Here is a 25827-nt window from a genome sequence, read left to right on the forward strand (position 1 = left end):
ACAATGTGCAAATGATAATATCAAAGTACAATCTTGTATACATTACAATAAAATATTCCCCAACATAAACTACCCAAAGTTTTAAGAACCACCTCACAAGTTGGGGAAGTAAGGATTTACACTAAGGGGAAACTCAGTTTCCTGAATACTGCTCACCAAAGAAAACCTCTAAGAAATACACCATGAAATTCTAATGATCACATAAGAAGCCATTTTTTAAAAAGCAGAGGAAAGCTGATACATTAAAAATAAAAACACCTGCCCTGGGTGGTGTAGCTCAGTGGACTGAGTACGGGCCTGTGAACCAGACGATTGCAGTTCGATTCCCAGTCAGGGCACATGCCTGGGTTGCAGGCCAGTTCCCGGAAGGGGACTCACGAGAGGCAAACATACATTGATATTTCTCTACCTCTCTCCTTCCCTTCCCCTCTAAAGATAAATAAACAAAAATTCTTTAAAAAAAAAAGTAAAAACACCTAAATTGTTTCAGTACATCTCAATACTCATGAAAGAATCAATACTCACTAAACATTAAATTATATTCATTCTCTAGAAGTGACAAAAAAAGATCCAGTGGAATACAGGAGGACATCAGCAATACAGTAGTAGAAAGACACATGAATAGATAAAAATAACATGTCAAAAATAAAAGTAAGTTTATTCAAACTATTAAGATTATAGAAGGGAAGTCTATTAAAATGTTTTAAATTTATATAGAGGCTATAACTAATATGAATTTATTAATACTACTGGGTAAAAAATATACCATGCATTTAAATAATAGTCTTGGAAAAGCAAATACATAATTCATAATCATTTATATAAAAATTAAAACACATTTATATTACCTGTTATATATTGTACGACACTTCGAAACACCCATTATTCATTCTAGATTATAAATGGACATTTCTTCACATAAGTCGTTAAGCACCTAGCAAGTTGGGGCCACAGTGAAGTGCAATGGCGGCCACCTAAGGTAACTGCAGTCTTTACCCAGCAGCAACAGAGAGCCCGAGAATCACACATTTCAACTGTAGAAATAAAATTTCCCAAACACTTTACAGAAATAAAAAATTAATTTTTAAGGCCTTCTAAAAATGGGGAAGGAATTATTTTACTTTCATTTCATTTTTGTAAAGAACACACAGGCAAAAAAATTAACAGTATATAGGCACACATATACATACACAAAAAATACTAAAATATTATTCAACAAAATACCAAGAATAGTGACAGAAATAGCAAATATTTTTATTCACTCCATTTGGTTATATAGAATTTCCACACAGAATAAATGAGCTAATTTTGGCAGTGAGGGGATCTTCAAAGAACACTGATCAGTCACAAGGTATTCTGTAATCATCCTAATGTTTTACCACCACCTCGCACTGTTCCTTCTCACTTCTTTGCCCTATAAAACCCTCTCACAGCACCCACAGAACATCTTTGTAGTATAGCCAGATGATAAACAGTTGTTTGGAGTTCGGCTTCCCTACTAGAACATAAGCTTAATGGTGGCAAGGTCATGTCTGCACTGACCACAGATGTGCCTTAAAACTTCGCACAGGGCTTCCACATTGTAAGCAGGCAAATGATCTTAAATGAATGAATGAACAAACTGGTCTAAATCCCCCAAAATGTAGCTGAACAGCAAGCTTTCCTCTGTTTTCACTAAAAAATATGCTGGTTGATCACTACCTTCTGTATTTGAAAACATGTCTGAATCACTTCATTAAGTTTTTTTTCCAATTTAATCACTTCCAGTTCCCTAAAATTTTCTCCAACAATGCAACTTATTCTGAACCCTAGCCTCTCCACAGTGGTTCAATTATAAAATTTTGTATCAAGCCAAACATTCCAATTCCTACTTACTACTTATTATAATTGAAAGAATATTCATAATTTCATATAAAATTTGGGTAAATTCAATATCCTTCATACAGAAACATTCTTCCCTCCTAGAATATGAATTTCAAGTTGCCAAAGACCGTTTCATTCTTACTATTCACCACTATCACTAGCATAGTATTTGCACCAACTGTCTTAACTCACATCTTACAAATTCTATATCATAATTATAAGAATTAGCCTGTTTTTAAAGTTACTAACCAATATCACCCATAAAATTTTAACTAAAAAAACACACAGATAAACTCATACTCACTTTCCTACCTCACAGAATCAACATAATGTTTCCTGAAAAGTCAGGTAAATATATTTAAAATCTAAATCTTTGAACAGAGTAGTTGAACAATTCACTTTAATAATCAGTGTATTTACTAAAATAACAGGATAACTAACGCCATTCATAACACTGTCTCCCAATATTAGCACTCCAATAAAAGCCCCAACATCACCTCCTTCCTATAAAAATTTGTGATGACCTAATAATGTCTATCTGATGGGGGAAATGCAATAAGGTATAAAATCCCTCAATACTGTTTCTTCAACTGTAAACACTTCTGTAATTTCGTCCATACCTGAACTTGCCCTAACTCTTTTCAGAGCTGATTTCTCCACCTGTGCTCTTGGTCCCATCTGTTCCCAGCTCTTCCAGAATCTGGGTTCTCCACACTGTGTCTGAACTGTTTTGTTTTTTTTTTTTAATTGTGTTTATTTTATTATGCATCTCAGTAAAGGAAAAAAATACACCTAAAATCCAACCCCTCTTTACCATCTCCATTGCTTCCATCCTGATGTCTCTGAACTGGTTTTAGTCATTTCCTCACCACTACCCCCTCTTCATCAGAAAGACTAGTGAAACAAGGGTTCCTAATGTAAACTGTTTCCTTTACACTAAGACCTAAAGTAGCAGTCAAGAAGGAGAATTTTCTGATTGGATAATGAAAAAAGTTTATCGAACTTTGGCTATTTAGAGTAAAAGAAATAATTTCAGTCTTCACTTACATGAATGATAAAGATTAAAAATGTGTTTATGGCCCTGACTGGGTGTGACTCAGTGGCTGGGCACTGTACTGCAAAGCTAAGGGTCACCAGTTCCATTCCCCTAAGGGTCAGGACATACACGCCTGGGTTTCGGGTTCAGTCCCAGTTAGGGCAGGTGCAAGAGGCAACTTTTCTATTTCGCACTGATGTTTCTCTCCCTCTCTTTCTCTCTCCCTTCCCATGTCCCTAAAAAATAAATAAATCATCTTTAAAAATTGTGTTGATGTAAAAGTACATGTGTATTCATATACACCAAAGATCAAATGTCGTACATCTCCAGAAAGTAAAATATAAAGACAGTGCATTTTAGGTTAGACAGAAGAATCTTCATGAAGCACAAAGGACAAAAAGAGGTTACAGCGGTTACATCTCAGAAGCACCTTAAAATAAAGGTAAAATGGTGAACGACCTATTTTGAGTGGTTTAAATATGATCTGCCTGGAACCAAATAACTAGATTCAACAGAATTAACTTCTGCTTCAAAATTTTGTAATGAGTATACTATTTTAATAATTTTCAGTAATTCTTAAATCTCTGCCATAGATTTTATGTTCTATTTAACAACTTCATGAGACACCGGCAGTTTTAACAATCAGTGTATTAAAACTAAATTTTAAAAATATTTTGGTGTTCGTTTCTTCAGTACTTGAAAGTTTTATTTACACAGATTTAATATAAAAAGGAAAAAAATCAAACTGTATGCTGAAATCACCTAGGGACCTTTGAAAATTACTGATACCTAGGTCTCACCCTACAAGATCGGGGGGTTTAATTGGTCTCGGCTGTGTGGGCTAAGTATCAGGATTTTGAGAACCCTAGAACTTACTCTCTTACTTCTGACAGTAACAAATGGAAGTTCAATCGCTTTTACATTGATGTAGTAATTATTTGGCAAGTCTCATTTTTATTGCAAGAAGAAATAAAGGAAAGATTTCATGTGGCCTTATACAATTTGGGGGAATTTTTAATGTTCAGGTTGTAACTTTGATTAACTGATTTTTTTCCCTTTAATTTACAGAGACATACACTTAGCATCTGCTGTACAATTATAAATACTACGCTTTGATAAGGAAACAAGTACAGATAACTTTATCTTCAGTTATAACATACATTCACTCATCTTTTTCTTGAAGATACACACACACTTTAGAAAAGGCCAATAACAGAGCCCTCTGCAGAATCCTTTTATGAAGAAAACTTCTGTAAGGAAAAGCATTGCTAACTTACATTATGTGTCTCATACATTTACAATACATGTCGGTATATTTCCTGGGCAAGGCCATCTACAATACCCTTGTTAATGACACTAAGATTCTTTCATTAATTATATTTTTATCCATAAGGGTCAGCTAAATTGTCAAACTGACGTTTAGAAAATCAGTAAAGATAAATACATCTAACTTTCAAATTCATAAATAATAGTCCTTGCAAAAAATATAAGGTATAAAGGGGGGTAGTTCAGAAGTTCAAAAACTAAATACAAAACAAATACTTAACTGTATAGAGATAAACCATATGAAAAAATTATTTCTCAGCATGTTTTCCAATAGGCATTGATGGAGGAACTCAAGAGTTAAAGATTTTAGTTGTAGTTATAGTTGACAGGCTTAAGTGATTAATGCACGTGGAAAGCTGTAATTCTAGAACTGGATTGATGACCTACATGCCTCCTGTAGGATGACAAGCAATGCAACTTTTATGCCCCAGGGGTCTACAGGAAATGGAGATGGTATCTGAGCCACTGTGTTCCAGCAAGGCCTAAGCCGAAGGAGGGAACATCCTGATGCAGATAAAGAATTGTTGATCAACAGATGTAAATCACCCCTAGACTGTGACTTCTGATTAACCTGTTTTCCCAAACTCCTTAACTACCTTTTTCTTCTCCTTATCAAAAGGTCAGCTTGAGATGAGACACTAGATCATTTTTAAGGTACATAAACCACCACCTTCTCAGACTGCCGGCTCCCATAAAGACTCCCATAAAGCTCCCATAAAGACTCAATCTTCGTCTGTACTTACTGGTTCTGGTATTGGTAGGCAGCACAAATGCCAACTTTCCTGGCTTCACTATCTTATTATGACATCTCTTCACATATCTGTACAGCAATCTCCCTATTGTATCTCCCTATGGCAAAATAATTAATACATTTACAGGAAAAAATTCCTTCTAACCTTTGTTCATCCTCAAATTCACAAGCACCTTGAAGGTAAAAAAGTATATTGCTACATCTGAGGTACTCTCTCACAAAATTCTTGTACTTAAATTCAGATCCAAAGTAGACCAGATTATTGGCACCTCAGTAATCTAAAACTGTAAGTGAAAAAGTTACTTATGAACTTTGCAACAGGTATGACCTTTAAAATGCTGATAGTAAAATGGGGAGGCAAAATATTATTTCTCTAGTGAGAAATTTAATATGAGAAATTTCTCATATTAAAAATGCAATAAATTGCTATTAACTCGAGCAGAATCTGTGAATCATATTTGTACAAATTACTATTTGTAACATTAGTTTTAGTATACAATAAAAATGTTTTGCATTATTTCACTAATTTTTTGTATATTCTACTTAGAATTTAAAAGCTACACAGAATTTAAAAGCTTCTCACTTAAAGACAGTCATACAACATTCAAGAATAAGTTGAAGAAGACTCAATAAAGCTACAGCAGCCACAACAAATGTCCATCTAGAACAACAGTGCAAACTGATATGGCTCCTGTGTGAAAGAGTTTAAGAACTTTTTACTTTTTATTTCAAATTATTCTGATGTCATTAATGATATACAGAAAGCAACATAAACAGAAAATTTGGAGAAGACAGATAAGCCCAAAATGTAATCCAATGTGTGTGTGTATACATATATATACACACAAAATATTTCTGCACTGTTTTAATATACATTAAATTTTCCAGAAATACAATATCAAGTAAACAGAAAAAGACTGTCCTCTATTCAGAACCTTATGAAAAGGTGTTCGTCATTTTGGAGAAGGCCACGTTAGCAACGCTGATCGTGATACTGGAGTCATCAGTCTAACATTCCTATTGTTAGTGTAATCTGCAGCAGCTGCAGTCACAACTGCGCTACATATGGCTATTAGTATCCATTATTTTATTCTGCCTTATAGTATTGAAGTAAGTAAACTTCCACACACTGAAATACATATGTTAACATATAATTAATAAATAAATGGATACTGAAATTCAAATTTATATCATTTATAATATAAATATTAATATTATTAATGTAAGCATTAAGATATTTAATCACTGTGATACACGCAATTTTTAATGACTCACTTTTATGTTGTTACCATATTTTTAATTTTATGCATACAAATATGTATGTATATAGGTATGTACATATATGTACATGTAAGCTTTTTGTCTACTAATTTCACATCAGTAGAGTAGATGGGGTATTGCAAAATCATTGTTTTGGAAAGGGAGCACTAGTCTGACAGAATAGAGAATCATTAATATAACAGTAAAAGAGAATGAGGCTAACACCAGCATTAAAGGAAGAATGGGAAGCAACGGGGATGTAGTGAAAGTACTTTGGGAGAGATCACTGTGCCAAAGGAGAAAGAAGTCTCAACAGGAAAGAGTTGTCAACATCATCAAATGAATCAGAAGAGCTTCTGACAACTGAAAATAGACCAATGGATTTGAACATGGGAAGGTCACTGCTAATCTTTGAATAGTTTCAGAATAGTTGAGGCAGAAATTATACTATAGTGAAAAGAATGAACAGAGAAAAAGTAGAAACAGCTAACAGAGACTTCTCTTTCAAGAAGTTTAGAGTAAGGGAAAAAGAAATAAGGCAAAAGAATGAGGATGACAAGATTTAAAGGATATTGCACTGGCTTCAGTTTTTTGTTGGTTGGGCTAAAAAAGTCTCCTAAGTGGTAAATCAAGTTTATTTTAGATAACCAGTCCTGACATCATTATATACCCCTAATTATAAGTTTTAAGAAATATTCTGTCCTGAGGTGTTTACAGATGATGAAATTATCTCTGGAATCTGACTCAGAATAATCCAGAGGAAGGGAGATTAATTACTGATAAAGAAAAAGATAAGGTGAGATGAGCCAGGAGTTGCTAACTGTTGAATCTGGGTGATGAGTACACAGTGATGCTCCTCTTCTTCTCTGAATATGCTTAAAACTTTCCATAATAAAATTAGTTTTTAAAAAAATACTCTCTAAAAAATGCTCGATTACTTTTCACTTTTATACATAATATGTTGTTCTTTTCAATTTTTATTGTTTATGCTATTACAGCTGTCCTGATCTTTCCCCCTTTGCCCTCCTCTGCCCCGTCCACCTGCCCCGCAGCCCTGCCACAGTCAATCCCCACATCGATGTCCATGGCCATGGCTTACTCATACAATATGTCATTCTCTTAAATGTCACACTGATGACACTGATTTTTATCAAGGTATATTTTAAGGGTTTTTTAAAGCAATGTTCATACATGAATTGCTGACTTATCCCAATTTCTCACATAACTTGCCAACTGATCACAGCAAGCAATTTCATATTCCATTAGATGAAAAAAGGAGGTGAGAAAAGCAAATGAACGCGGGCAGTTGCCTCCACTTCACCATTCCTTCTCACTCAACTTTCAGGATTGAGAGCTCCTGGCCAACAAACAAAAGCAGAACCAGCCCATTCCACGATGGACTCAGATGAAAACTGGTAACAAACACAGGCACAACTCCAAGAGGAGAAAATGGAGGAGAACCCAGCTAAGCCTGCAAGAAATTGCACGAGATGGCTCAAGCACGTATGCTTTGTCTGGGTTGTTTACAACTCACCACGCCACTGGAAAGATCACTCGTGTCTGAAGAGCTGGGCGTGTTTCACTGGAAAGTTACTAGAACAATGAATTTTCTCTTTGTTAACATTTTTCCGCACTACTAGGTTCATTCAGTAATAAATATGTGACCTTCAAAAATAAAATAGGTGAAAGCTGGTCATAGAGTTCTGGGTCACAGAGTTCAAAATCTATCCCCTAAGAAATTCTACTTGACAGTATCCGTATTATTACATAGAAAATGTTTATCTTCTAGTCACAGGTGTATATAAAATAAACCTGAAATAACCTCTAACTTTTTCAACTGCCCAACATTGACAGAAAAAGTGAACTCTGAACTAGTCAAGCCATATGAATTATCTTTTCAGTCCCTCCACTAATTTAGTTGAATCATCTTTACCAAGTCTCTTAATCTGTCTAAACCTGTTTCTTCAACTTCTTAATAAAGAATTGGAATTTAATTAACTCTGCGGTAATGTCTAACTCAGCCTCTCTAGGCTTTCCACATGTCTGGTCTACAAGAAACCTGAACACAGTCACAACTCAAGTCAACAATGATCTAGACTGGGACTTCAAGTGTGGTCAATGGACCCCTGGAGATCCCTAAGAGCTTTTCAGAGAGTCAACAAGGTCAAACTATTTTCATAATAACACATTTGCCCTAATAATGCAGAACCAATAATGGGTAAAATTTCTACCAGTTTATCTAAAATCAAGATAGTAGCACCAAGCCATACTAGAGGTCATCTGCACCAACAGTAAAGAGAATGATGCTTCACTTAAGAATACCTTTGAACCCTGGCTGGTATGACTCGGTGGACTGAGTGCTGACCAGCAAACCAAAGGGCTGCCAGTTGCGTTCCCAGTTGGGGCACATGCCTGGGTTGCAGGCCAGGTCCCCAGTAGGGGGTGTGTAAGAGGCAACCACACATTGATGTTTCTCTGCCTCTTTTTCTCCCTCTCTTTCCCTGTTCAAAAAATAAAATCTTTTTTTAAAAAAGAATACCTTTGATTAAACAGTAAAATGTACTAATTTCACTGGGTCTTGATCCTCAAATACACAATTTTTTAATATTCTATATAACAAAACAGAAATTGTGCATAAAGTACAAAGTATGATGGGTGAGTCAAGGAAAACATTTGTGTGAATGTTTTGAGTTCTAATCTTCAGGAACTGACTGACCTTTTTTTTTTCATGAAACACCATTTTCATTGGAGAGAATGATTAACAAACCTTAATTCTTCAAACTCTGGTTTCTGGCAAACAAGTTTTATGTGTTCATTTGTTTGCTTTCTGAGTGAAGCCTGTCACTTCAAGGAAAGCAAGTGACAAGTATTTGCTGACAATGGTAAAATTCAAGTGAAAAGTAGAATCTGGGAAAACCTGTATCTGCCAATTGAGCATAATAGCTTGTGCTGTTTAAGTTTAAATACTTTAAAAAAAGACTTTTCTAATGAGATCAAAATATGATTTTAATATTATATAAATTTAGGAAATCTGCATAACTCAGTGAAACAGTATATTCCAAGTCACCAGTATATCATGTTATAAAACCATGCATTGGTAAAAGATCCAAAGTGTGAAACAGAACAACTAATTGTAATGTAACAGTGTACAAAACGGAGTTCCCTGATAGGTTAAAAATTCTACCTTGGAACTTTCAGAAGTGAGGTATTAAAAAAGAACATACAGAGTTATCTGAAAAAGTTAAATCAGTACTTCCTTTCCCAATGATGTATCTGTGTGAGACTAGATTTTCTTCATATACAGTTCAACCAAAACAGCATAATGCAACAAACGAAATGCATAAGCAGATGACAATCAAACTATCTTCTATTAAGTTATACAATAAAAAGATTTACAAAAATGTAAAATAATGTCACCCTTTTCACTAATTTTTTCCTTTAGAAAATCATTATTTTTCATAAAATATGTCCTTTGTTAACACATTCATTAATCAGTGCTGTTTTTAAATGAATTAAATACTTTTTAAATTTAATTTTAACATAATAAATATTGATAAATAAAGCCAAAAAGATAAATAATTTTTTTACAGAGTCCTCAATAATTAAGAATACAATGGAGTTCTAAGACCTAAGATCCACTAATCTACATAAAATTTTATCAAATCTCTTCCTAGTCAGGTCATACTCTCTAGTCATTCACAATTTAGTGAGAGTTAGGGAAAAACTAAAGAAGAGAGACATCATATAACCTGTGATAAATATTATAACATAAGTGTAATTCCAAACAGTAAATTTGGGAAAGCTACTTTGCAAGATTTATTCAAGCAGACCCTGAAAAATGAGTAAAACTGACTAAAGAAAGTACATTCCAGATAAAAGTCTGTTGGAATATGACTATGGATGCCCTGGGGAGTGTGGCTCAGTGGATTGAGTGCTGGCCTGCAAACTAAAGGGGTTGCTGGTTCGATTCCCAGTTAGAGCATATGCCTTGGTTGCAGTTGCCAGCCAGGTCCCCATTAGGGGGCCTGCAAGAGGCAACCACATGTTGATGTTTCTCTCCCTTTCTCCCTCCCTCCCCGCTCTCTCTAAAAATAAATAAATAAAATCTTCTTTAAAAAAAGATGAGAGAATAAGGACATGTTTTGGGAGTACATCAATAGGGCTACAGCAATGGCAGAAGAGTTACAAATGCCGAGGTTGCAAAGTAGGCCAAAGGATTAGGCCACATGAGAGTTTCAAATCCCACAATAAAAATCTGTATCTAAAATGTATTAATGAAGGGCTAATATGGACTCTTACTGTACTAGAGAACATTACCATCAGATACCTACTTTGAAATGTAACCCTAATGGCAATGCACAGGAGAGACTGACTGTACATTGAAGAAAAGAGCCAAATATGGGGAGATGTGTATGGAAGGAAAAGTAATAAGGCCTGCTTTGGTCAGAGGGTATAGAAAGTGAAGGATAACCTTCCAGAAGCAAAAGAGGGTTTGGCAAATGACAAACATGGCAAGTGAAAAGGGAAAAGTTCTCAGCATAAACAGCTAGGGCATGAGAGTATCATAAGGGAAACAGAAGAAAACAGAAGTTTCTAAAAGGAGATGGACATAATGGGAATATGTGAAATTTTAAGATGTGTGTAGAGCAGCAATTTTCAACCTTTTTCATGGCACTCATAAACTAATTACTAAAATTCTGCAACACACCAAAAAATATATTTTTTGCCAATCTGACAAAAATAGGTATAATTCTGATTCATTCAAACCAGACAACTACTATTGTGTTGGCTGTTGTCATTTTTTTTTTATTTGACAGGGAAAAAGGGGGGCAGTGTCCCTGCCTAAATAGTCAGATACTGCATGTTTTAAAAATTCTTGTGGCAGACTGGTTGAAAATTACTGCTGCAGAGTATCAGTTTAGAAATGCTGGTCAAGATGATATAAAAAGAAATCTTGGGGGAAATCTGCATATGAACAAGAGTTGGAACCACAAGACTGATATAATTATCAAAAATAAGAATAGAGTTGAGCAAAGTGCAAAGTACAGGATGTTATGAGACATGAACACTAAAGGCACAGGCAGAGAAAACCAGGCAGTAAAAATAAAGAAGGAAAAAGTGGAAGAACTGAGAGCGTGCATGACCACAAAAGCAAAGAGGGAGAGTTCAAGGAGAACTAGTTGGTCAAGAGCTGAAGAGGTTAGAAAACAGTAATGATCTAAATGAGGCCGCTGAACCTATTACTCAGAAGGTTACAGAGTAGTCTCTGTTGAATGTTTAGGGACAGAGGCAGATTACAACAAATCTGGGCTCATGGCCTCATTTGCTTGGTATTAGGTACAAGAAATAACTATTTTACCCAAGGCTACATGAAAGTATTTTTTTCAAATAGAGGTTTGTTCGCTTTCAACTACAATAATTTTTAATAAACTACCTCTCTTAAATTTGTTATTTTCAGAGTATGTAAAACACTGATTTAAGCATTTAAACAGAACACTAGCATTTACCTAATAAAATTTATGACAAAAACAATTTACTACTGTGCTACATATCAGACCTCAATCTATCACTTAAAAGAGTATTCTTAGTGTAGATAAACCTACTAAAGTATATTTTGGTGAAAATCCAACAAATAGCATTTATTTAAGAAAAACATACCCTATTATCTAATCCCTTCATATTCATGATATCAAGCAAAATATAAGCTCAAACTTAACTTTATAGACATATTTATATATTTATATGAAGTGTGTATACAGTCAGACCTATGTTTATGTAAAGGTAACATGTGAAAGACATATTTATTAGTGTAAATGATTTTTTTATAAAACAATAATTTGTTTTACAAAAAGATTCTTCCCTTTGTGAGAGAAATTACTATGGGGATCCTTGAAATAAATATGAAGTTTTCCCAGGGTAACACAAAATTACAATTTAATTCTTTACTTACTTAATTTTCGTAAACTTTACAAGAATACATTTGCCTAAAGCAAATTTATAAAGCACTTGTTAAAATGGGTCGTTGTTATGGTGTTTAAAAACGGTAAGTAATGGTTTTAGACTTTACGTGCCGGAAGGTCTCCCTCCAGTCACCAATGGCAGGGGAGGCTGGAGCACCGTGAGGTGCGGGAATCAGAGGGTGAGGACCAAGGAGGGTCTACCACAGAGGAGGTACTCACCTTACACTTGAAAGCAGACAACAGCTGCATGAGTGTCATAATGTCATCATCCTTGATCAGACACAGAAAGCCAGAACAAATTAATCCTGAAGGAGTTTTCTCAAAGCCTTGAGTTTTTAAAAGAATGCACAAAGCAAAGGCTCTGGATCCAGGTCACCTGAAGATCGTGACCCTCACTGCTAAACCACCTTAAGCAAGCTAGTCAGACCTCAGTTCTCAGCTGTGAAATGAGATAATAAGAACTACCTCGCAGGGTCACCATTAGGATTAAGTGAGAAAATGACTGTAAAATGCTCAAACAGCAGCACATCATTGGCTCTCAAGAATTATTAGAATTGTACTGTTCCGGGGTCATTTTGGATCACTCATTTAATGCATCATTATAACACACTGCCACCTCCCAACTGGAGACATAAACCTTTCACTGTTAAACCTTGGTGACCTACTCAACTGTCTACATGTACTGAAAACAGTAGCCTTTGTCAATGTTTCATGGCAAACAGGAGAATCCCAGAGAACACGAGCAAAGTCCATAAGATTCTGGATGAGTTCCAGAAGCACGCCTTTAATAAATAATAGCCCATTTCATGACATACTAACATTCTGTATGTAGCCATCAGGGTATCTCCATTTTCGCTAGTAAATTATTAAAGTTACCAAAGTAAAGGAAGGATTGACAAAAAAGGAAAAAAGACTCACAGACATGGACAACAGTGTGGTGATCGCTGGGGCAAGGAGGGTATATAAGGGGACTAAATGGTAATGGAAAAAATACAATAAAGATTACATGTTTTAAGTGGGAGATGAATTATAGAAAAATAAATAAAGTGGTTTAAACATTCCTAATTTATGTGGCACTCCCCTCAAAAAGCAATCTTATTAGTAAAATTGTATCTCTATGAAATACAAAATTCTAACTGAATTTTTTTTGATTTATAAAACATTTGTAGTAAAAACTGATCATATAGTCAAACTCATTCAATCCCCTTCCTCTTCTCCCCTCACCACCACACCTGACAGAAAACCCCTCTAAAACTAATATAAACTTCCTCAATTAGCTATTGTGTACATGATGACTATTTTTATACTTTAAACTCGTGTTGTCTCCATTATCACAATGGTCAGCACAAGCCATAGTTCTGTTTGAAACCTCAAGCACAAGCATCAGTCATCTTGCTCTTGTTACGTTCAAGTCAACAATGACAGACAGGAAAAGCACAGAAACTAATACATTCCTCTTCAAAACACATACATAAGCATACACTTTGTTCTTCCCCCAAATACCAAAAGGATAACAGACAGCAAATCATGCCCACAAACCAAAACACAGCTATTTCATCTAATTTTAGAAAAAAAATCACAAGGAACCAGAGAAAAGCTCTCTCTGGAATAACTCAATCCTCAAATCAGGGAAATTCAAAGAGCACAACATGGAAAAACCAACAGCCTCAATTCTCTCTTGCGGGATACTAATTCTATCAGTGTCAAATGAAAATGAACGATATGTTTTTAGAAGATACCACAAAAGTTTGAAAACTCTCCTTTAAAAAAAAAGCCCACTTACACAGAAAATATCTAAATGTATGATTTTCAAGCACAGACAATATTTGGTTGCTGTATATGTTTGATATGATTTCAAACTCACTTGCTTATGACTTAAATAGAGCTGTTTTGAAGCCCTTGTTTATGATGAGACAAAGAAAAGCTATTTTTAGAAGTTGTTTTGATAGAAGAATGAAGTAAGCTGTGTCAGGATGTCATCATCTCATCTGGTATTGCTGATTATCACTCAAGAGCTTGGCTGCTGAGGGCCCCATTCGGGGTTATGGAGAAGAACATACATGGAAACAACTATGGCAAGGGGACACTTCGATGATAGTGAGAACTTGTGCTGACTATCGGAGAGTCTGGATCTGGGCAAGGCGACACTTTGCTGACAAAAGTAGCTCTCTGAAGACCACTAGGGTATAGTAGCTGCTGTATGTGTCAGGCGATTCCTCCTAGACAGTGGTGAAAATGGAGAAGCAGCCCCAGGAAAGATCATTCTGCTCACTGACAGGGAGCATGGTTCCCTAGCAACAGGCTCCAGCAACAAGAGCAGCTAGGTGTCGGCTCTCCCCTGGCCAGGTACTCTCTCCTGAGTGCCTACTCAAGTAAAAAGGTACACCTAATCTAAATTAGGACTTTATTCCTTTCACCTTGCCTTGCCCAGAACAACAGTGTTGTTCCTATCACTGCTCTGGCGTACATTATTTCTTTACTGGCTTACTAAGAGACATTATCCTAATAAGTCATAGAGATGTAATACACAGTACAGGGACTAGAATTGATATATCATTATAACTGTACAGTGAGACAGATGGTTACTAGACTTGATCAATTTGTAAGGTACATAAATGTTGAATCCTTGTGCCGTACACTTGAAACCAATATATTATTGTACGTCAACAACTGTTTGGTTTTTTTTTAAGCAACATTATCTTGTATGCTATTGGCTTATGAAATTCGCAATGAACCTGAGTTAAACTGCTGACAAAGACAAAAATCAGTCTCTAAGCATAATTTTGCTGCCCAAAAGAAGAATATTGGTTTACTCCAAACCTGTTTTTTCCCAATCATACTCTTTTAAAGATGAAAAACGTATTTGTTAAAAAAAAAAATGACCCAATTATAACGTTTCCATCTAGAAGTACCCTTTATTTTTATGTTAAAATGTCACAGCCGGGGGTTGTTATTTAATTTGCTCAGCCGCAGACAATACAGTTCCTCCTTTTCTGGAAGCTGTGAACGAGACCCAGTCTAGCTGCTGATCAACCTGAGTAAAATCTTGTGTTTCTTTTCCCCTGGAACCCTCAAAAGAAGAAAAAGCAAACCACAATCTAATTATTTTGGGGGGAGTAGTGCTCATATACTATAGAACTTCACAACATATTTTTAAGGAGAGAAACCCTTTTTTTTGGTAATCCTCAGGAATCTGTCCAAAATAAAGAGCTTGGATTTAGACTTTTAACCAAAATTCAGAATAAATAGATAAAATTAGGATTAGCAAAAGACAGCTGAATAATAGCAAGTTGCAACAGATTTATACAGAAATTTAAAGACTTTATAATAACTTGGGGAGAAAGAACAATTATTTCATAACAGTCTAATTTACTACATCAAGCTTGTGTTTTTTGTGTGGTTTTTTTGCTATCAAGAGTCCAAATGAATAGAAGTATACGCTCCAGACAGCAAAGGATTATTCTAGCCAGAATTTTTGAAACACAACCATTACAATATTTTTTAATGAAAAACAGTGATTCTATCAAACCAAGACTATCCAATAAAGAAAATTTCAGAAAACCTCATTAAGGCCTAACAATATATTAAGAAAAAGTGCACTATGTCAACAAACCTAAATTATGTTTCTCATTGAATCACCAAAAGATCCCAAAAAAATAGTATCTTGAGCAAATGAGGAAGTGAATAAACTGTTTTCTAAAAGCATATATAAAGGCCTGGCTGAGTAGCTCAGTTGGTTAGAGCATCAACCCCACATGCCAAGATTGCTGGTTTGATCTGGTCAGGGCACATACAAGAATCAAACAATGAACTTATAAATAAGTGGAACAAATCTCTTCTATCTCTTCTCTCTCTGTCAAAATCTATTTTTAAGCATATAAAAGAAAAATGCTCTCAAGAATTCTGCAGATGCATCACAATGCTAAAAGCTGTTTTAAATGCACCAAGGAAATGCTACAAATTCCCAAAGGTACTAATCAATGCCCCAGTAATTTTCCACTTGCTCCACAACAGCTACAAATCCCTTCTCCGCTCTGCTCTGCCCTGCCCCAGGAGGATGAGCCTGCACAGATCATGCCCTAGGCCTCCCAACTGGGTTCTAGTAATGAAAGTCAGCCCCAGTCAGTGGTGCGGCTCAGTTGGTTAAAGCCTCCTCCAGTACACTGAGGGATCTAGGGTTGATTCCCAGTCAGGCAGGGCACATGCCTAGGCTGCAGGTTTGGTCCCCAGCTGGTGTGCATGAAAGAGGCAACAGTCTGATGTTTCTCTCCCTCTCTCTTCCCCCTTCCCCTCTAATCTCTCTCCCTTGCCCTCTAAAATCAATAAGCATGTTTTCAGGTGAGGACAATAAGTAAATAAATAAATAAGTTTAATTTAAATAAAACTAAATTTAAAAAAAAGAAAAGGAAGTCTCTGGCAGAGACCTGAAGAGAGAGGGAAGAGAGATAGGGAACTCCCCCTCCCACCCTGCCTGTCTGCCTCAAAGCCACAGCTCCCCAGGGCCCTCCTCCACAATGCCAGTTCTCTGCTTTGGTAATCTCTGGAGAACTAAGGGCATCTTCTGGTGCTATTCCCTGGGTGCTTCACCATCCCTTGTTTGTCCCTAACCTCTATAATCTCTTCATTTGCACCAGCAAGGATGAAATTTCTCTTCCTGCTGGTACCTCACCTGATGCAGTTAGCAATGCCAAGTCTGGTCATTCAAACACAGTCCATTATCTAAAGAAATCCAATTAAAAGTTTCAAAAGATCTTAAGATCTATATGAGCATTATTTATATATTAATGCTATCTGTATAACTGTTTAAAAATTAAATATAACTAGCTTACTTCCACCTGAAGCTGGTTAATAAGCTGAAATATTCATTACAATTAAATTTGGGTGTGTAATTTAACACTGCATTATTCTCTCAAGATAGATGCTATAAGCCTCCAATATGCTTAAAAGAAAAAAAAACAACGAAGAGATTCTGGTAACTGATATTTCACTTCCATCTACTATAACCCTGGTTAATCCAAGCAATATTTTTTGTTGCTATTGTTGAAACCCCTCCCTAAGCACAGGATGAAAAAAGGTTTAAACCAGTAGTTCTCAAATTTTGGTGTCAAGTCAATCAATGGAGAAGCTTGTTAAAATGCTAATGCCCAGTCCCTACCCACGCCTTTCTGACCTGTTTTTCAATCCCCTGGGTAATTCTGATGCACACCTAAACTTCAGAGTTCTTTAAAACTTACCAATTTCAAGATTCCACCCAAATCTCCAATATGTTGCTTTCTTCCTTTTGAATTAACATTCCACATTAAACACGGCAAAAAAAAATCCCACATTAGCAATAATAACGCACACTTACTAAAAGCCAGTGTGAAATGTCCTTTACATGTAGTATTATCTTATTCAGTCCTCACAAGAACCATACCAGGTAGGTAATATTGTTGCCTCCATTTTACAAATAAGAAAACTGAAACCCAGAGACACTAAGCAATCTGACCAAAGGTAATGGTGGCAAAACCAGGATCACCTCAAGTCTGCCCGTCTGTCTTCTTACTCAGGAGCTGGACAAACAAGCATTTGTGCATTTAGGGAGGATTAAGCCTGTGGGCCAAGCAGCTAGGCAAACAATAACCCTCCCTGTCCCCTCCCACACCCAAACTCCAACCACTCACCCAACGAGCTCTGCTGACCCTCCCCAGCCATCACTCACTCACCAAGGCCTTCCACCTACATGGGGTGCCACCATGTAGTGGCAGAATGGCCAAGTCTGTATATATACCAGTACTGTTTCTAGTTGAGTAACTACTGCATGCTAAGTGCTATAAGAGATCCAAATTCCAGCTCCAAGCATTGGCTGTGAGCTTGAGCAAATTTAACGTCTCTGTGCTTCAGTTTTCTTATCTGTAAAATGAGGGTCATAATGCTAAGTGCACTGAAATGACATGGTGATTAACTGAGCTAATGAGTTAAAGTACTTGTTTGACACAGTACCTGTCACATAGCAAGAGTTCAATAATCAAGAGCTGCTATTAAAATTATAGTTTGCCACTACCTCTCTCACAAAATTCAACGTATCGGTATGAGGTCTCATTTATTTTCTCTCACCTCATGTCCTGCAACTGTGACAGAAGATAGAACATACTTCTATTTGCAGGAGTAGACTGGTAACAGTGCTATAAACTCAGTGGACTGAAGGCCAGGAAAAGGATACTGTAGAACAAATGTGTCTTTTAGTAGCCCTGAAATTATTCTACTTTGACAACAGTCTATTTCCCAACTTTAGGGTCAGCCCTGTTGATTACACACCAGTATAGAGAGTCTATAATTAACTTAATTCAAAACAACTGTAAAATGTCACCTACCGGGACTTGGTCTTAATTTATCATTGTATCATCAGCACTTTGAACAATGCCTGGCCCAAGGTAGACACTCAAATATTTGTTAAATAAACAAAGGCATAAAGGTACCAGCATAGGCATACCGCAACTCATTAGTGACTCTTTATAAAAACAGGCATAATCATCAGTCTAATATCAATGTACCAATAACTTGTAAGTTACCTTCAAAAGTCCCCCAGAATATTTTTCTTCTTTCTTTTTAACTAATTGTTGACTTTTCTTTAAAACCTTTTCAACTAGAAAAGTTAATTAGCCACCTTGGCTCCATTAATTTATTTAAAATGTAGTGGTTCCATAACAATACATCATGATGATTTTCTTTTACCTCACATTTTAATTTTTCTATGAACTTTTTTTTCAAGGTTTTATTTATTTATTTTTAGACAGAGGGAAAGGGTGGAAGAGAGGGAGAGAAACATTAATGTGTGGTGGGCTCTCGTGTGCCCCCTGCTTGGGACCTGGCCCAAAACTCAGACACGTGCCCTGACTGAGAATTGAATGAGCAACACTTTGGTTCACAGGCCAGCGCTCAATCCACTGGGCCACACCAGCCAGAACCTAACTCACATTTTTAAAAAAACTATTTAACAATGACCATTTTAGTGACCCTAACTTTTCAGAATTTCCTGAACCATCTGAATTAAAAGTATAGAATGAAATAAGCACTGCCAAGAGATTAACTCTAACATATAGGAGATGTAAACTGGGGAGGGGGAGATCTACTATGAGAGTATGCATATATGAGTTCCATTCTCAGCTATGCTTCCAAGCACCCATACACGTGACCTTGAACAGGTACTAATTTTTGTCTCCACTTACTCATCTGCAGTTTAAGAATAAGTTTCCCAAATCTACTTCAGAAGAACCAAATATACATAAAATAATTTCCAAACCAATAAAGCTCCACACAAAGGTATTTTAAACTTTGACATAAACATCTTCAGATTTTAAATGGATGTTTGATTTATCCTTCTTTTTACATCTCTGCCACTGTTTCCTAGATCAAAGATCTTCTAGTACAGGGAAGATACAGTTCCAACCTATACTTATATTGCAATTATAAGTATAGGTCCTTATGTAAATAACTGCTGAAAAAGATGCTCACTCACATATAATAAAAATTTTAGCTTCTGCTATTTGCAATACCTTACCCTTACCTTGTGAAGTTTAAGCAGTAGGTTACTTTCAAATAAAATAACAAGTGACTAACACACCTAAAAGATGCTTGTGGTTTTGCCAGGAACATTGCCTTCCTTTGTGTACATCATTCAGTGTACATGTGACTATTATCCTATGTGAGTATCACCCAAAGAATGTGCTTCGGTATCTGGGTTTCACTGGAGACATACTTTCTGCATAGAAAAGGACTGCCCTCTCTTTAACAGTAGAGTAAGACTTCTAAAGATGCCAGATTTGTTCTTCCAGTTTACTTCCTATGCTTCAGTACTCAGAACTTTTGGTGGACTTGCAAATTCTCAAACCATTATGTCATTCTTATAATACTCATTACGAAAAGTTTATTTTGGAAAACCATAAATAAAAAGATAGTCTAATACTTATATGTTAAGATTATCTAAACATACAATAACACCTCAAAAATAAAATTTGAAGCTTATTTAACTTTAGTTAGTTCTTGATTATCTATATACACACACACAAGTGTCCTACAGATCATCCATTAATAATTTATATTAAACCTCTGGATGATGGTTTTATATTTACAGTTGAATTTCTTGTGATACTGAGATACAGTTGAGTATCCTTACATGCAAAATTCTTGATAGTTCAAGCCAAATAATGAAACACCTGTAAAAGCAGTCACCCAACCCAGCCTTCCTACCACTTTTCTTCCTATCATTTACCCAACTACAAGTAGGAGTCTCTGAAAAGACTCCTACTTTGTTACAAAAGATGGACTTTCTGTGCTCATTTTTGGTCCTTATATCTATTATAGCTCAAGGGACATCCCTAAAATAAACATGGACCATAAAATTTTTTTCCAAATAGTACAGGTGACAATTTAATCAAAACCTAAAAACAAGTCTTCCCCCTGCCCCAGGATCACAGAGTTATTTAACATTTAAAAGATATCTACTGCATTTACAGGCAACAATCTGTCTTATATGAGGAAATATTTTTAATTTCTTTCCTAAACAGTAGCACTATACTATTCCTTTTAACTACAATGAAAGCCAGTGTCACATTACTGCCTAATTTTAGTTCCTATAAACCCATTAAAATAAAAAGTGTACAATATGTATAATATTCTGGAGTTTACACCAGAAATGATAAAGCAACATCACATCACTGTTCAAGGCTGTCATCCTAAGAATGAAAAAGCAGATCCATAATTCAAAATTAGTTCCAGAACCACATTCATGGCCTGTATCATCCACACTCCTATGTGCTTTCTTCAAACCTCAAGCTACATATTCTTTTTTTTTAGACGATGGTTAATTTCTTTCACTTAAAAAAAAAGATTTTATATATTTATTTTTAGAGAGAGGAAAAGAGTGGGAGTAAGAGAGGGCCAGAAATCAATGTGTGGTTGCCTCTCACATGCCCCCTACTGGAGACCTGACCTGCAACCCACGCATGTGCCCTGACTGGGGATCAAACCATCAACCCTCTGGTTTGCAGTCTGGTGCTCAATCCACTGAGCCCCACCAGCCAGGGATCAAGCTATATTCTTTAACACAGTACCAGTTCTGCAGACTTATTTTAACATTCTACCAAATGAACTTAGATCAAAGTAACTTGGTCTTCTGGAAAGGACAGTGATCTCAAGGTCAGAAAACTTTAGTGTGAATCCAAGCTTTGTCCTGGAATTAATGTCCTTGAGCAAATATTTAACTAAGTATAAATTTCCTCAAGTGTAAAAGGACAAGACCACCAACCTTGAATTATTTTGAAGATTATTTTGGAGATCAAGCCCTCTAGTTAGTATTCTAATTAGGGCAAATGCCTAATAAATGGACAACAGTCTTACACTACTGAAGGGCCAGTTCACAAATTATGAAGTATCTCATTAATGGAATCAAAATTCAATTGTATGAAATTTATAAAGTTGTAATACTTTTTTCAATCTTTTACTTAAAATGTTTTAATATACAGAAATGAGAAATTCACAAAGGTTGGAAATCTTGTTAAAATTGGCATTTTACATACCAAAAACGGAGCTTCAATTATCAACAGGTTAATCAAAAAAATGTTTCTGGTGCTTCCATGGTCAGTTTTAAGGCTTTCTAAAGAAAGTTGTGTTTTAGAACCCAGAGACAGCCCAGTTATCTAAACAATGGGCTACATGATACACCACAGTCTCCAAGCAAAGTCACAACAGGATGAGAAAAGAGCCTTCAGCCTCTCTCAGATTTCCTGGCCACTGTTATTTTAAAACTTGATCACATAAACATAAACAGAGGAAAAAATCCATTTCATTTAAACCCCTTGGGTTATGATTTATGATCTTGGTTTTTAATCATTTGTATTAATTTACATTAAATACTGCAATAGCTTATTACATCTTCCTTATTCATATTTGTACACACTAATGAAAAATATATTTATGTTATATATAGTTGTAAATATTAGATACTTATAGTTTTTAATCATAATAATCTTTTCTTAAAGTCATTCATCACTTTTGTCACTCCCTATTTAGTTTTGCAAAAAGTGTAACAAAAAGCTAAGAGAATAAATAGCATGTCACATAGAACATAAAAATGCAACAGGCAAATCTGAGTACAATTAAAATGATTTCTGTCTACCGATGTGCATGTAATTCCTGCACAACTGAAAACACTCAAAATGAGCTGTATATTTAAAAGTCAATGAGTTATTTTGAACATTTGCATTGTTTTAAGCTCTGGCTACAGCTCAATTTGTGGTTTGTGTAAAGTGAATGATATGGGACACCAATGTGATTTTTTCACTGAACAGTTTCCAATTTGAAAACCACAATTCAAGACATCTATGAAGTTTAGTTAATTTGTACAGACATGCTGTTTCACTGCCAACCTTTGTACCATGACCATTACCAGCCTAAATTCGAGATTCACATTTTATGGTGTGAATAGTGTTGGCTAAATCTTAACTTTTTAAACTCTCTAACCCTAACTATATATTGCATCTACCCCACCAGAGCATAAAAGCAAGTGAAACTTTAATTTAGTGTGTGCAGCAGCAGTCTGTTACGTTGGGGCCGCATTCCTAGTTATTCACTAATACCTGCAGATTCTAACTGAAGCATTCCTCCACCACGAACTTTAACGCAAGTAAAATGCAATGTGTTTCTGAAACTAAATGGAAATACTTTTGACACAGATGTTCTAGATACAACCCTATCAAATAATTTCCTATTTAAAAACCTAGAGTAGAGCATTTTAATTGTTTTGAAAATAAGGAATTTTGAAAATTAACATATACAAAAATATTATTAAGGAACATACACAAATTAACATACTCAAAGTAAGGGACCACCTAATGACTAAAAATACAGATTCCGACAGTCCCAGCCTGGTCTCCTACATGATTAAACTATCAGTCAGTGGCAGCAGCTGATCCTCACATTCCAGAACAAATGATACTATTTCTGCACTGAATTGTAAGCTTCTTTACGAAAGCGAAAACTATCACGGAGTGTCCACCGCATCGTCGGACACCTGAGTGCTCCGCTTCTACCTGGGAGCCAGTGAAGATACACAAAGGTATCTTGGTGATGATAAACCCATGAAAGGATGCTCTCACTGTCCAATGGAAATGAGAACCAGCCCTGTGCTACCTGAACAGCCGCCGCCGCCGCCACCAAAGCTGCCCGGGCCCACCGATCACCTGCTTCACCCACCCCAGTCCACGGGAGATGAAACAAGCCGTCCGACTACCTGATCGGCCCTACCGAGGCCTCAAAGCTGGGAGGCCAGAGGAAGCGAGGCCCCGGGGATGACACCCCGCAGGAGGGGCTCCAGGACACTCACCGGTGCGGACACGAAGGCAGGTGCGCGGTGGCGGGGCTACCTGTCGCCGGTGAGGTTGGCGGGCGGGGTGAGAGAGATATTGAGGTGAAGGAAAAGGGCGAGGACGCGGACAAGCACAGGTACCGGGCGGCGGAGGCTTCTACTTGCTTCCTGCTCGGACAGTTGCCGGGTCCGTCTCCGCCCGCCGACCGGCGCCCCACCGAGTCCCCGGCCTCGCCGCGCGCACGTCACGGCTACGGAGCGCCCGAGGGGGCGGGGGCGCTGCGGGCCGGGGCGGGCCGACCGGGAGCGCAGGGGCGCAGGGGAGCGCTCCGAGAGGGGGCGCTCGGAGCCGGGGGGCCGCCCCGCCCCTCCCCTCCGAGTGCCCAGCCTTGCGAAGCGGAGCCTCGGAGCTTGGAGTGGGGGCTGTGGCTCGGAGTGGAGCGGGCGGCCGCTGGCCTACCTGGGAGTTCTAGTGTTTCTCCCTGCGCAACAGCCGTAGCAGCTGTTACTGTAAAGCAAGTCCTCCCAGGACGGGATGCAGTGATTTTCCAGACCGGTAACATGCAGAATCATTTCAGGGAGGGAGAATGTTGTTCAGCGGGGGTGGGCGGGGTGGGGGGGGCAAGGACCCCGAGTTGTTCAAGGGCTTACGGAAGCGAGACAGTGTTGTAGCAGAGAGAAGAACCGAGGCGACGTCGGCTGCAGTCCAAGTTGGCTTGGGCTGGGCGGCCTGTGAAGGAAGTAACCTTCCTGGGCAACCAATTTGGGTTTCTGCTTTTGGGGGCAGGGACTCTGAGACTCTGCCCCCCCATTTACTTAGTAAAGCACTGTCGTTTAAATGTTACTGTTTCTGTAAATGATACACCTGTGAGTCATATTTGAAAATTAAATATGAAGTAGCTGTGCAAAGTTGAATGACATAGTGAAAACATACATTGCCTTTACGATGAAAAGAGCCTTCTTTTAAGAAAATGAAATGGGAATTTACTGTAATGCTGTCTCCACTGAAAAAAAGCCAGCATTACCTACACATGAGAACTACATTTTATTTCTGCAACGTTTTCAAGTAGCAACTAGAAAACTGCAGGAGATCTACGAGACAAGATCCTGATGGGAGACAAGTTTCAGATATTCAGATGTTCCACAGTTCTTTTGGTTGAAAACTTATGAGGAGAGACTTTTGCATACAACTAAAGCAATAAAACATTAACAAAATAGGGAAGTAAGAAATAAGAGAAGCCAAGAAAGGAAATAATTTACAGCAATCTCAGAAATTTAATTCTAGATTGCCAAGAGGTAAATCTTAAGTGTACAAAACTAGGCTTTTTTATTTAATTCTTGTTCAAGTACAGTTTTTTGTCTTATATTCCCAGCCCTGCCCCCGCAGTGCTCCCCACCTCCCTCCCATTTCTGCCCCCACCTTAGTTATTGTCCATGTGTCCTTAATACTTGTTCTTGTGAGTCCATCCCCTTTTCCCCAATGATTCTCTCCCCTCTCCCCTCTCCCCTCTGTACCCTGTCAGCCTGTTCCATATTTGAGTGTCATTGGTCATATTTTGCTTGCTTGTTTGTTTTGTTGTTTAGATTCCTGTTAATGGTGATATCATATAGTATTTGTCTTTCACCGCCTGGCTTATTTCGCTCAGCATACCAACAATGAAACAGCAGAAGCAGAAATCAAGAAAAAAATCCCATTCAATATAGCAAAAATAAAATATCTAGGAATAAACCTAACCAAGGACGTTAAAGACCTAGGTGTATGCAGAAAACTACACGATACTGAAGAAAGAAATCAAGGAAGACACAAACAAATGGAAACATACACTGTGTTCATGGACTGGAAGAATTAACATCATCAAAATGTCCATACTACCCAAAGCAATTTACAGATTCAATGCAATACCTATTAAAGTACCAATGGCATATTTCACATATTTCACTATTTTTGTTTGACTAGCAAGTAGGGATCTTTTGTTAAAATGTAATTAAATTGAATGCCCCTTTATTGTTCCCCGCACTGTCCCTGTCCTAAACCCCATAAAGCTGTCCTAACCAAGCTTCTTCACTCAATGTTACCTGCCTGTCTTTGGAATTACTTGCATTTTGAACCACTGTCTTTGACTTGCTTACTCTACTTTCATTTCTACCCACTACCCTTCTCCATTTCTTGTACTTTACATTCAAGCCATTCTGTAGTGCATTTGTGTCCAGAACAAGCAGCATTACTATTATTACATTAGAGTTTTGCCACATTAAATCCAATTAATCCTTCAGAACAAAGCCTATT

General features: G+C 37.0%; 1 protein-coding gene and 1 pseudogene across 7 annotated transcripts in view; one reads left to right on the forward strand and one right to left on the reverse strand.

Annotated features, from left to right (window-relative positions):
• Nucleotides 1-23793, reverse strand: part of MYO6 (myosin VI) — a 158840-nt gene extending 135047 nt beyond the window's left edge. For all 7 annotated transcript variants that reach the window (XM_037034325.1, XM_037034324.1, XM_037034322.1 and 4 more), the window contains exon 1: nucleotides 23559-23793. The gene's annotated coding sequence lies outside the window, so the exon portion shown is untranslated. The remainder of the gene's footprint in view (nucleotides 1-23558) is intronic.
• On the forward strand, nucleotides 7529-7800 carry LOC118978722 (60S ribosomal protein L39-like; annotated as a pseudogene).
• Nucleotides 23794-25827: the final 2034 nt, after the last annotated feature.

This window comes from Sturnira hondurensis, unplaced genomic scaffold, assembly GCF_014824575.4.
Source record: "Sturnira hondurensis isolate 20B ecotype Veracruz unplaced genomic scaffold, ASM1482457v3 Scaffold0022136, whole genome shotgun sequence".
NCBI classification, from domain to species: Eukaryota; Metazoa; Chordata; class Mammalia; order Chiroptera; family Phyllostomidae; genus Sturnira; species Sturnira hondurensis.